The following is a 10,554-nucleotide window of genomic DNA, read 5'->3' on the forward strand; positions in this document are numbered from 1 at the left end:
TCTGATACCACTAAAACATGTCACACCTTACCCCTCTGTAAGGCATGACATGATCCCGTAGAATACCTAATGAACTACCGAACTTCACCTATCGATAATTCATTAAGTACACTACAAGGGATTTTAAAACCATTTTCTTACATTTTGGAAGTGGTGAGCATTTTGGTAGGAATTAAAATCATTTATTCAAAGCTTAAAAACTAGTAAAAATTTTTGTCCATTTTTATTTTTTCGCAAATTTTATAAAAATTTCGGCAGAGTGCCGTCTGTATTTTGAGAAAATAGTCCTTCAAATACCTAGGAAAAACACTTCCAATAAATTTTCCACAACTCCCAACCTTTAAATAATCTCAAGTCAAAACAATTCAATTCATTCCACAATTCAACCAAAAATTTATCAACTCAAAATATTTCATAACATCATTCACAGTGCATATAGTATGAAATTCACAAATACAAATATTAATTTATAAAAAAAAATCCAAAAATAATATTATTACAATTTATTATACAACTGCTCAACTTTACATTAACACCAATGACATTACAATATTTACATCAAAACAACTATAAGGGTATAAAATAATACCCATGTAAAAAGACCAGTTTAGTCCTCAATATCAGTAGCAGCTCACTCTGCTGCTTTCTCCTTGCCCTTATCTGCGACAACAAAATAAGCTATCGCTGCGTATAAAAATACTCAGTGGTGCACAATAAAAATTTGAAATACAATACATAAATTATTCATTGACAAAACACAATTTAAATGTTGCACAATTAAATTTCACAATTTATCGAAGCTCATTATAGCAAAAATTTTGGGTCAAATAATTTAATAAACACAGTGTTGCCAATTTATACACAACTTAAGCCATGACACAAAATTTCTGATCAATGCCGTGTTGTACACCACGAAAAAGCAATCTACAACCCCACTAATCAAAATCAATGAGGGAGGTGGCTAGCTAGCTAATGAGTACTCATCCGATCTACAGCCTCAATTGGTAAACCAGAGAGGGAGGAAAAATAATCGATCTCACCCCATGAATGGAGGAGGAATAATAAGGCACTGTCATGCTAAGTGGGAAATAAAAATCTATTTCAAACATTTTATTCAAATAATTCATGAGAAATCCGATAGATTTCCAAAGTCATAGTTTTATACACAAAGTGGCAACACAATTCATGATTAACACCAAATTTTCATAAATCATACCAAATCAATTTTTTTCAATGACAAAATGCACAAGTAAAGTTTATTGTGCACAAACCTGACGTGAGTCGCCTCTAGGCCTTGACTCAGTCTCTCAGACCTTCCAAGTCTTTTTCAATTGAAACACACAGTTTCACAGTGTTTCAGTACCATAACTTAGCATAAATCCAAAAATAAATTCAAATTCACTTTTATCTAGCTTATATATGCTAAACTTGACATTCTTTAAAATTTGTGTTTCGGAGTTACTATTCACTACACTATTCAAGTCAATTTGTTGACTTTCTAAGGCTTAATAGGTATGGGAACTCCAACTTCACCCACATACCACATTTTGGTTACCAAACTTGTTGGTTTTGGTCATTTTCTCAAAACTTAAGTCTTTTAGGCAAATTTGCAAATTTTTAATTTTGGTGTCTTAGGTTGCACTATTCTATTGGTCATTTTTCTGTTAGAATTTGGTAAAACTTCCTTCATAGAAAATGTTCCCTACTGTTTTAAGTTTATTATACTTTTTGAATCACTCCAATTGGAGTTTTTTAGCTCAAGTTATAGCCATTTGAACTATGGCTGCCGGATTGGACTTAACACAGATTTCTGGGCAAACTTTGGTTCTAGCAGTTTTAGGTCACCAACTTTGGGTGGCCAAATGATTTGGTTAATGGCATAATTTGGGTTTGTGTTCTTCATGAAAGTTTTAGGTCTATATCTCATCTATCCACTGGTAAAATTTCAGGTTATTTAGACCTGTCTACCTCAAGTTATGGCCAAATGAACAAACACGGTTCATTTGGTCAGTTTGTACAGGGCAGACTGAGAATTTTCGAGTTTGGTGAATTTGTTCACTAGGTTTTGGTCACTTTTTGGGCATGCTTCCTAAATGAAAATTGTGTCATTTAGTGTTTATTTTCATTCGCAATTGGTCTCATACCAATTAGACTTGTAAATTTTCCGTTTTAGTCCCTCAAAGGGACCTTGGTCTAACTGCCTGCAGCATGACCACATTGAATCAGAATTTGCTTTTGGTTCAAACACTTCTAACAAACTTCATTTGGTCACAATTGACCATTACTCACTTCAAACTAGGTCAAAGACTTCATTTACAAATTTTTCACATTTTTAAACCCTAGTTCACAAATTCTTTGTATTTAGCTAATTCAAAGCCTTTAACCATAGTCATTTAACTACTTAAAGTTCATTTTCCCATCCAAATTAATCAAACCATACAAATCACACTCCCCACCATGCTGGCTGAAATTTCAGTTTGGTCCTCCACAAATGTTTTTATTTTATTTCATTAGTTTCTAAGTTCATTTAAGTAACTAAACATGCACTTAAAACAGAAAATTGAAAGTTAGAATACCAACCTTAGGTGAAGTCTTTGATCTTCACTTTTTCTTCCAATTTCTCACTTTTTCTTTCCTCTAATCTTCCTTTCTATGGTAATTTAGAAGTTTTCTAGGGTTCAAGGTTAAAATTTATGGAAAAGATTCAAGTTATTCAAGCTTGAATAACTCATCCATGGTGGACAATCATGGAGTTTAGGGAGAGAGAGGGGTTTCAGCTAGCAAAAAGAAGAAGGAAAATGATTTTTTGTTTCTTTATTTTGGATATTTATCTTCTAATTGACTAAGTCCAATTATCAAGTAAATAAAATTTATTTATGACCTCATGTATGATGTCACCATGATGATGTCATTACCTTTTTAACTTTTCTTTTTCTTTCTTTTCTTTTTTTTTTATTTATTTTTCCTTGGTTCTTTAATTTAATTCCTGACTCCGAAATTTTCTTTTCTCTGATTTTATTTGACAGTTAGGTCAGGAGTCAGCTCTCGGGGTTAATTGACTAAATTGCCCCTCGCCGGTTCAACCCGATTTGCAAATAATTTAATATTTCTTTTGACTCCCTGACCTAATTATTTGACTGACTTAACAATTCTTTTTCATGATTTTCTCTTTTCCACTGTGTTCATAATGGTCGTAAGGATAGCGGTGTCACATTTTACGGTTCGAAATTTGAGTTTAAATCGACTTCGCAGTCGTTCCCGAGAAGGTCACCCATCGCTGTGACTCTTGGCTCGTTTAACTTCTTATGTTCTGTTTTTCTTATTTATACTTAAGTAATTGACAATTACTAATTATTTGTGTTTATGGCTTATCTAGTTGTCTTAAGTGTGGTTCTAATCCCCTTAATTGTCCAGACTGACACCGGTCACCAGAATAGTGAAATATACCAGGCTATGCAAATAGGGGTGTTACAGTTACATTTAGTGGTATTAAAGCAAGGTTTAAGTATTCCTTGACCTAGATAGCAAGTTATAACACATATGTGTGAACATGTATTGTATTTACTAGGGATTGAGGTGACTCTTATGCAGATCTACTCTCCTGTCTATTTTAGGTTGGTAAAATAGAGTTTGATATTCCTCGGGCTATTAAAGAGGAAGTGCAGAGTCACGCCCCGGAGAGCAGTAGTGTTAGAGGTGTGAGAGATTCTACAGCACATATAGCTATTGAGACGCCTATAGAATCTCAACAGTAAGTTTTTCGGCAGATGGCTGATTTACTCAGGCAAGTAACGGGAGCTCAGACATAGCCCGCGCAGAAATCACCTCTAGAGAAGCTCCAAAATATGGAGCTGTGGATCTTAGAGGAAAAAGGGAAAATGACCTAGCTGCTGCAGAGTATTTGTAACACCCTCACTGTAGCAATTACATACATTCTACTGTTCCGGTGACCGGTGTCGGTCCGGACAGCTAGAACGTCTGGAAAAATATTTAGGCTTGAGTGAGGAGACATAAATAACTCAAATATTAATAAGCAAAATTTAGGAAAAATTTTAGAAATAAAATACAATCAAGTTAAATGAGCCAGTGCCCTAGCGATGGGTAACCCAGTAGGAAGTTGTGGTTCTCGCAACTAGGTGCCCTAGACTCGGGAGAAAATTCATAAAATAATTTTTGGGACTTCAGAGAAGAGTCATTGAGGTTTCTATGGCATTAGAATGCCAAGAAAAGGCTTATAAAAATTTTTCAATCGGTACAGACAATTTTGGACCGTTAAGCCAAACGGAGAGCATTTTGGTCATTTCGCCTTCAGAGATGATTTTTGACCGACTTGTCTAGTTAAGCAAATAATTATTATGATCTAAAATATGAATAAATATTGTTAAAAATTGAATTGAAAATGAGTAGAAAAGAAAAGAAAAGAAAAATGAAAGAAATTGGGAATTATGACATCACATGATGTCATTAACATGCCCCCACCCAATCACAACTTGATAAGCAAATTAAAAGGGATTAAAATGACATAAAAATGAGATAAAAATGAAACAATTCCAGCAGCCCCTTTTTCTTATTCCCGCACCAAAGAAAAAAAAGAGAGGAAAACCACCATTAAAGCTCCAAATGAGCTTGATTCCCTAGCCAACTACACCATACAACCTCACCCTCTCTTCACAAAAAATTTCCCTTACCACTAGAGCTAAACTTGGGCAGCCATTAGAAGAGGAGAAAGTGAAGGAAAGTGAAGGGTAAAAATTCATCCAAGAGGTTAGTGCTAATTTTCTTGCTTCCATTCTTTTCTAAGCATGAATTTAAGTTGAGTTAAGTTGAAAATTTGATGAAAAATGAATTAAAGATGCATGAACTTGCCCCATGAAATTTTGGCAGACTTAGGGTACCTAGGGTTTCAACAATTTTATTGCATAATAGTTATGTATGGCTGCTATTAAACATGATTTTGGTGTTTTAATTCATGGATTGTATGTGTATAGAGAATTGAAATTGTTGGAGTTAGGGTTTGGGCACCAAAATTTGGATTTTGTTTAAGTATTGGTAAAAAGAGGTTGTAATGGTCAGTTAGTGACCATGTGGTCATGTTTGAGTAGGAAATTGAGTGAATGGTGCCAAGAGAATTGAGGTTATGTACGCTGCCCTTGGTGACCTGCAGGACTGGGCATGAGTCCAGCAGGTTTGGACAGCCATAACTTGAATTTTATAGGTTCAATTGGTACAAGACCAATTGGATATGAAACTAGACACATAATGGCACAACTTTGGTGAAGAAACCATGCCTAGAAAACCAAACCAAGTGGACCAAAAGTTTGCCCTAAATCGGGTGACCTGCAGTCTGCCTGGGCAAAATGATCAAATGAACAGTGTTTGGTCATTTGGCCATAACTCAGTGTAGAAAGGTCCAATTTACCTGAAATTTTACCAAAAACAAGCTGAGATATAGACCAACAACTTTCATGAAGAACACAAATCCAAATTCTGATATTAACCCAGTCAAATTCCCAACCAAACTTAGGTCACTAAATCTGGTAGAACCAAATTGCCCAGAAAATCTGGGTACAGTCACTCCGGCCAGTTATGGTAAAATGACCATAACTTGAGCTACAAAGCTCCAAATGGAGTGATTCAAAAAAAAAATTCAACTAGACAAAATAAGGAACAACTTTCATGTTGATCATTTTGCCAAATTCACACTACAAAATTGACCAATGGAACAGTAAATACAAGGCATGAAAACTGAAAATTCTGCCCAATTAACATTAAGCTTGGAAATGGAATTGGCAACCAATACCAACAAATTTTGAATGCAAAATGTGGTATCTTGGAGAACTTAGGTTCAATAAATTTATTATGTCTTAAAAGGTCAACAATTTGAGTGAATAGTAATATAAATAGTAATACAAAGACACAACGCATAATAACTAAATTGGTAGAGGAAATTAAGGTATGAAATTTGAAATCCATGAAACATTCATGGATTACTTGGAATAGAAATAGTAATTAACCTAAATGACTTAATGAACATTTAAGTTATGTGAGTATATAGTTAAGATTTATTCCCATTACTAGTAGGTCTAATAAAACATAAGTAATACCACTTGAATATGAAATGACATTAACCTAGATGGATTGTTGAGTATAAATGGGATGAGGTTTACATTAGGATTTATGTTTCCATTACAAATAAGATAATAACACATTGTATGAGTTATGAATTCATATAAATATTGTAATGAATAAATGAATCACATGAAAATATGAATGGAACATTAGTTTTCTTTATAAGAGAAAGGAAAAATATTTTGAGTACAATGGTATATAAACACCATTATTGTGAATTGTGATCAATATGAATGATGTAAGGAATGTATGAATATTATGATGAATGTATAAATTATGAAATTTATCATGAAATAATAAAGTCATAAAACACAATATATTAATATTTAATGATATTATGTGCCCTTGTATTGCCTAGACATGTGTGTTAGATTGGATAGTTTGGCATGCCAATAGGGTATTATTTTAGCAGTGCTGCGAAAGGCTTTATGCCTACATTCATGGCTTTATGCCCGTATTCATGGCTTTTATGCCCGTATTCATGGCTTTTATGCCCGATTATATGATATCATGGCTTTTTAGCCATACTGACTGCATACGTGGTTGACGTTCTGCGTCCCATGGTATGACGGCCTGAGGCACCGTGGTGTCCAGTGCCAACGACCCGTTATCCAGTTTAGTCAGCCTGTCATAGGTTACTTGGGCAGTGAAATTTATTAAAATAAGTTAAGAATATTACCAATTAAAAATATTAGAAATAAAATAAAATAAATGAGTAAGATGACCTAAAATAAATTAGAATAGTTATTTATTAGAAAGAATCAAAATGAACTGGACCGATATTAAAATTTACTTATTATGAGATAAATTGAGACAACCTATAAAGTATTGAGAAAATGCTAAAAGATTAGCAAAGAAAATTATAGCATACATAAATATTGCAAATGTGACTTACATAATAATATAAGCATAAATTTATTATTTTTAGATCATTTTTCTATGTACATTATTACTGTACATTGGCGAAATAAACACTTCCAAAGAAGACTAAATTAGGATAAAACTTATTAAATTTTAGAAACCGCATGTGAAGTATAAACAAATATTAATTATTTGATTTATGTTTTATTTCTATCTTTATTTGTATATTATTTCCTTGTTATATTATTGCACCACTAAGTAGCAATGCTTAGCGCGATGGAATTGTTTCCTTCGCGCAGGTATTGAAACTAGAACCCAATGGACGTTTGACTGGGAATTTTGGGAGTTCTGATCTGCAGAAGTGTCTGAAGTATTCAAGGTTGTCACCTCCTCAGCAATGCATGTAGATAGGGCCCATATAGATTATATTTTATATTTTGTATAAAATGCTTAGATATTGTATTGTAATGTATATTATGAACAGGTAATTAATAGGAATGTGATGTAAATTAATAAATTAGCTTTTTCATATGTAATTAATTTATATATCATGTAAATTATGAAATTATGTAAATTAATGAAATTTGAAAATTTTACTTATGTGATTTGAGCATGAATGAGATTGTATGGATTTGAATACAGATTTGAAATATATAGATAATGCATGGAAATGAATATAAAATTGAGATATATGAATGAGATATGAATTATGAGATGGTTATGAAAATAATTGATGAGATTTTTATTGTAAAATATTATTGAAATTTTCAAACAGGTAAATAGTAAAACACGTCAAACGATAATAAAATAGAGGAAACTCCGTTAGTTTCTCCGTCAAAAAATAATCGATATTAAATATAACGAGAACAAAATTTTTAAAGAAATAAAGTAAGGCAAGTTAGGGTGCTCCAGCACCGAATGTAGTACGCCTTGCTCGGCTACACTGTAGTCGGGTGAGGGGTGTTATAGTATTGGCTAAAGAGGACTGAGAGAGTTCTCTAATAGCTGCATTGCACACCGGATTAGAGCTTAGAGTGTACAGTCTCACTACTGTAGGAGGCTGCTTATGTAACACCCTCCCTATAGCAACTCCATACATTCTACTGTTCCGGTGACCAATGTCGGTCCGAACAGCTAGAACGTCCAGGAAAATATTTAAACTAAAGTGAGGAACCATAATTAACTCAAATATTAATAAGAAAAATTTATGAAAAATTTTAGAAATAAAATACAATCAAGTTAAATGAGCCGGTGCCCTAGCGATGGGTAACCTAGTGGGAAGTTGCGGTTCTCGCAACTAGGAGCCCTATACCCAGGGAAAAATTCATAAAATAATTTTTGGGACTCCAGAGAAGGGTCATTGAGATTCTTATGGCATTAGAATGCCAAGAAAATGCTTAGGAAAAATTTTCAATCGGTACAGACAATTTTGGTTTGTTAAGCCAAACGGAGGGCATTTTGGTCATTTTGCCTTCAGAGGTGATTTTTGGCCGACTTGTCCAATTAAGTAAATAATTATTTTGACATAAAATATGAATAAATATTACTAAAAATTTAATTGAAAATGAGTAGAAAATAAAATGAAAGAAAATGAAAGAAAATGGGAATTTTGACATCATTATGATGTCATTAAAACAATTTTAACCAATCACATGATGACACATGGCCAGCACTCACTTAAAATAAATAAATGGGCAGCAAATGAAATAAAAAAAATCAGAATTTTCTTATCTTCTTCCCTTTTGCCGAACCATTGCCCATGGTTTCTTCTACCATTTTTCTTCATGAAAAGCTTCATCTTCCATAAATTCTTACCATATTTCCCATAAGCCCCAATGCTAAAACTTGTTCTTGGACCTTGCTAGAGTGATTGGGAGCTAAGAAAGTTGAAGAAATTGAAGTTTGGTCAAGAAGAAAAATTGTTAAGTTAAGGTTAGTGCAATTTCTAGATCCCTTCCTTCTTTAATTCTTAGAATTAAGTTAACATGAGATGGAATTTCATGGAAAATGAATGAAATTATGCTTAAATGAAAGACCAAAATTTTGGCCAGCAATGAGAGCTTAGTGGTTTTATTGAATTGAGTTGATTACACATGCCTACTAGTGTGTGTTGAATTGTTATATGCTTTGTATAATTGGATTGTGGTATTTGCATGAGATGTGAATTATGGAGGTTAGGGTTTGGACATAAACTTGAGACTTTGTTCATGTAAGGATGAAAATAAGTTTTAATGATCAATTAGTGACCATTTGAATGTGTATATGAGGAAATGAAGTGAGTTGAGGCTTGGCATTTGTGTATGGGTGAGCTACCTTGGCTGACCTGCAGGATTGACCATGAGTCCAGCAGGTTTGGATAGCTATAAATGGAGTTGTAGAGGTTCAATTGGTGCAAGGCCAATTGGACATGAAACTAGACACATAATGGCACAACTTCGGTGAAGAAACCCTACCCAGAAAACCAAACCAAGTTGGCTTAAAAATTTCCCTAATCCGGGTGACTTACATTCTGCTTGGGCAAAATGACCAAATGAACAGTGTTTATTCATTTGATCATAACTCAGTGTAAAAAGGTCCAATTAACCTAAAATTTTACCAGCAAAAAGCTGAGACATAGACTACAACTTTCATGAAGAACACAAATCCAAATTCTGACAATAACTTTGTCAAATTGCCAACCAAACTTAGGTTACCAAATCTGGCAGAACCAGTTTTGCCCAAAATTTTGGATTTTGTCAAATCTGGCCAGTTATGGTGTTTAGGCTATAACTTGAGCTACAAAACTCCAAATGAAGTGATTCAAAAAAGGAAATGTAACTAGACAAAATAAGGAACAACTTTCATGAAGACAATTTTACCAAATTTCTACTGTACAAATGACTAATGGAACAGTAAATATGAGGCTTGAAATATGAAAATTTTGAATAACTAACACTAAGCTTAGAAATGGTATTGGCAACCAATACCAACAATTTTAGAATGTAAAACGTGGTATGTTGGGAGTATTTGAACCAATGTACCTATTGTTTATGCAAAAGTCAACATTTTAGTTGACTAATGAAATAAATAGTAACACCTAAACTTAAATTTCAAGAATTATACAATTCAAAAGTGTAACATGCCCTAGTACACTTAGCAAGATTGGTTTGGATAGGTTGGCATGCCAATAGGGTTCAGTTAGCAGTACTGCACATGGCATTATGCCATTCTGTGATTTCATGACTTTTAGCCATTCTGACATTGTGATGATACTTGGCCTTGTGCCCAATATTTATTACGGCTCATTAGCTGTTTTGTTGCACACCGGAAGATACATATGTGACCAATGATGTGACGGCCCGAGGTACTTGATACCCAGTGCCAGTTTACCCATTTATCCAGTTCAGTCATCCAGTATAGGTTACTTGGGCAACAAAAAATGAAAGTGAATAAATTTAATGAAATTATGAATATAATGAGTACAAAATAAATAAGATTACCAATAATGATAGAAAAATTGTTTGCATAAGACATCAAAACATGCACTGCATATTTATTTTCTGTTATTTCTTTTTATTTTATTAC

This window comes from Hevea brasiliensis, chromosome 10, assembly GCF_030052815.1.
Source record: "Hevea brasiliensis isolate MT/VB/25A 57/8 chromosome 10, ASM3005281v1, whole genome shotgun sequence".
NCBI classification, from domain to species: Eukaryota; Viridiplantae; Streptophyta; class Magnoliopsida; order Malpighiales; family Euphorbiaceae; genus Hevea; species Hevea brasiliensis.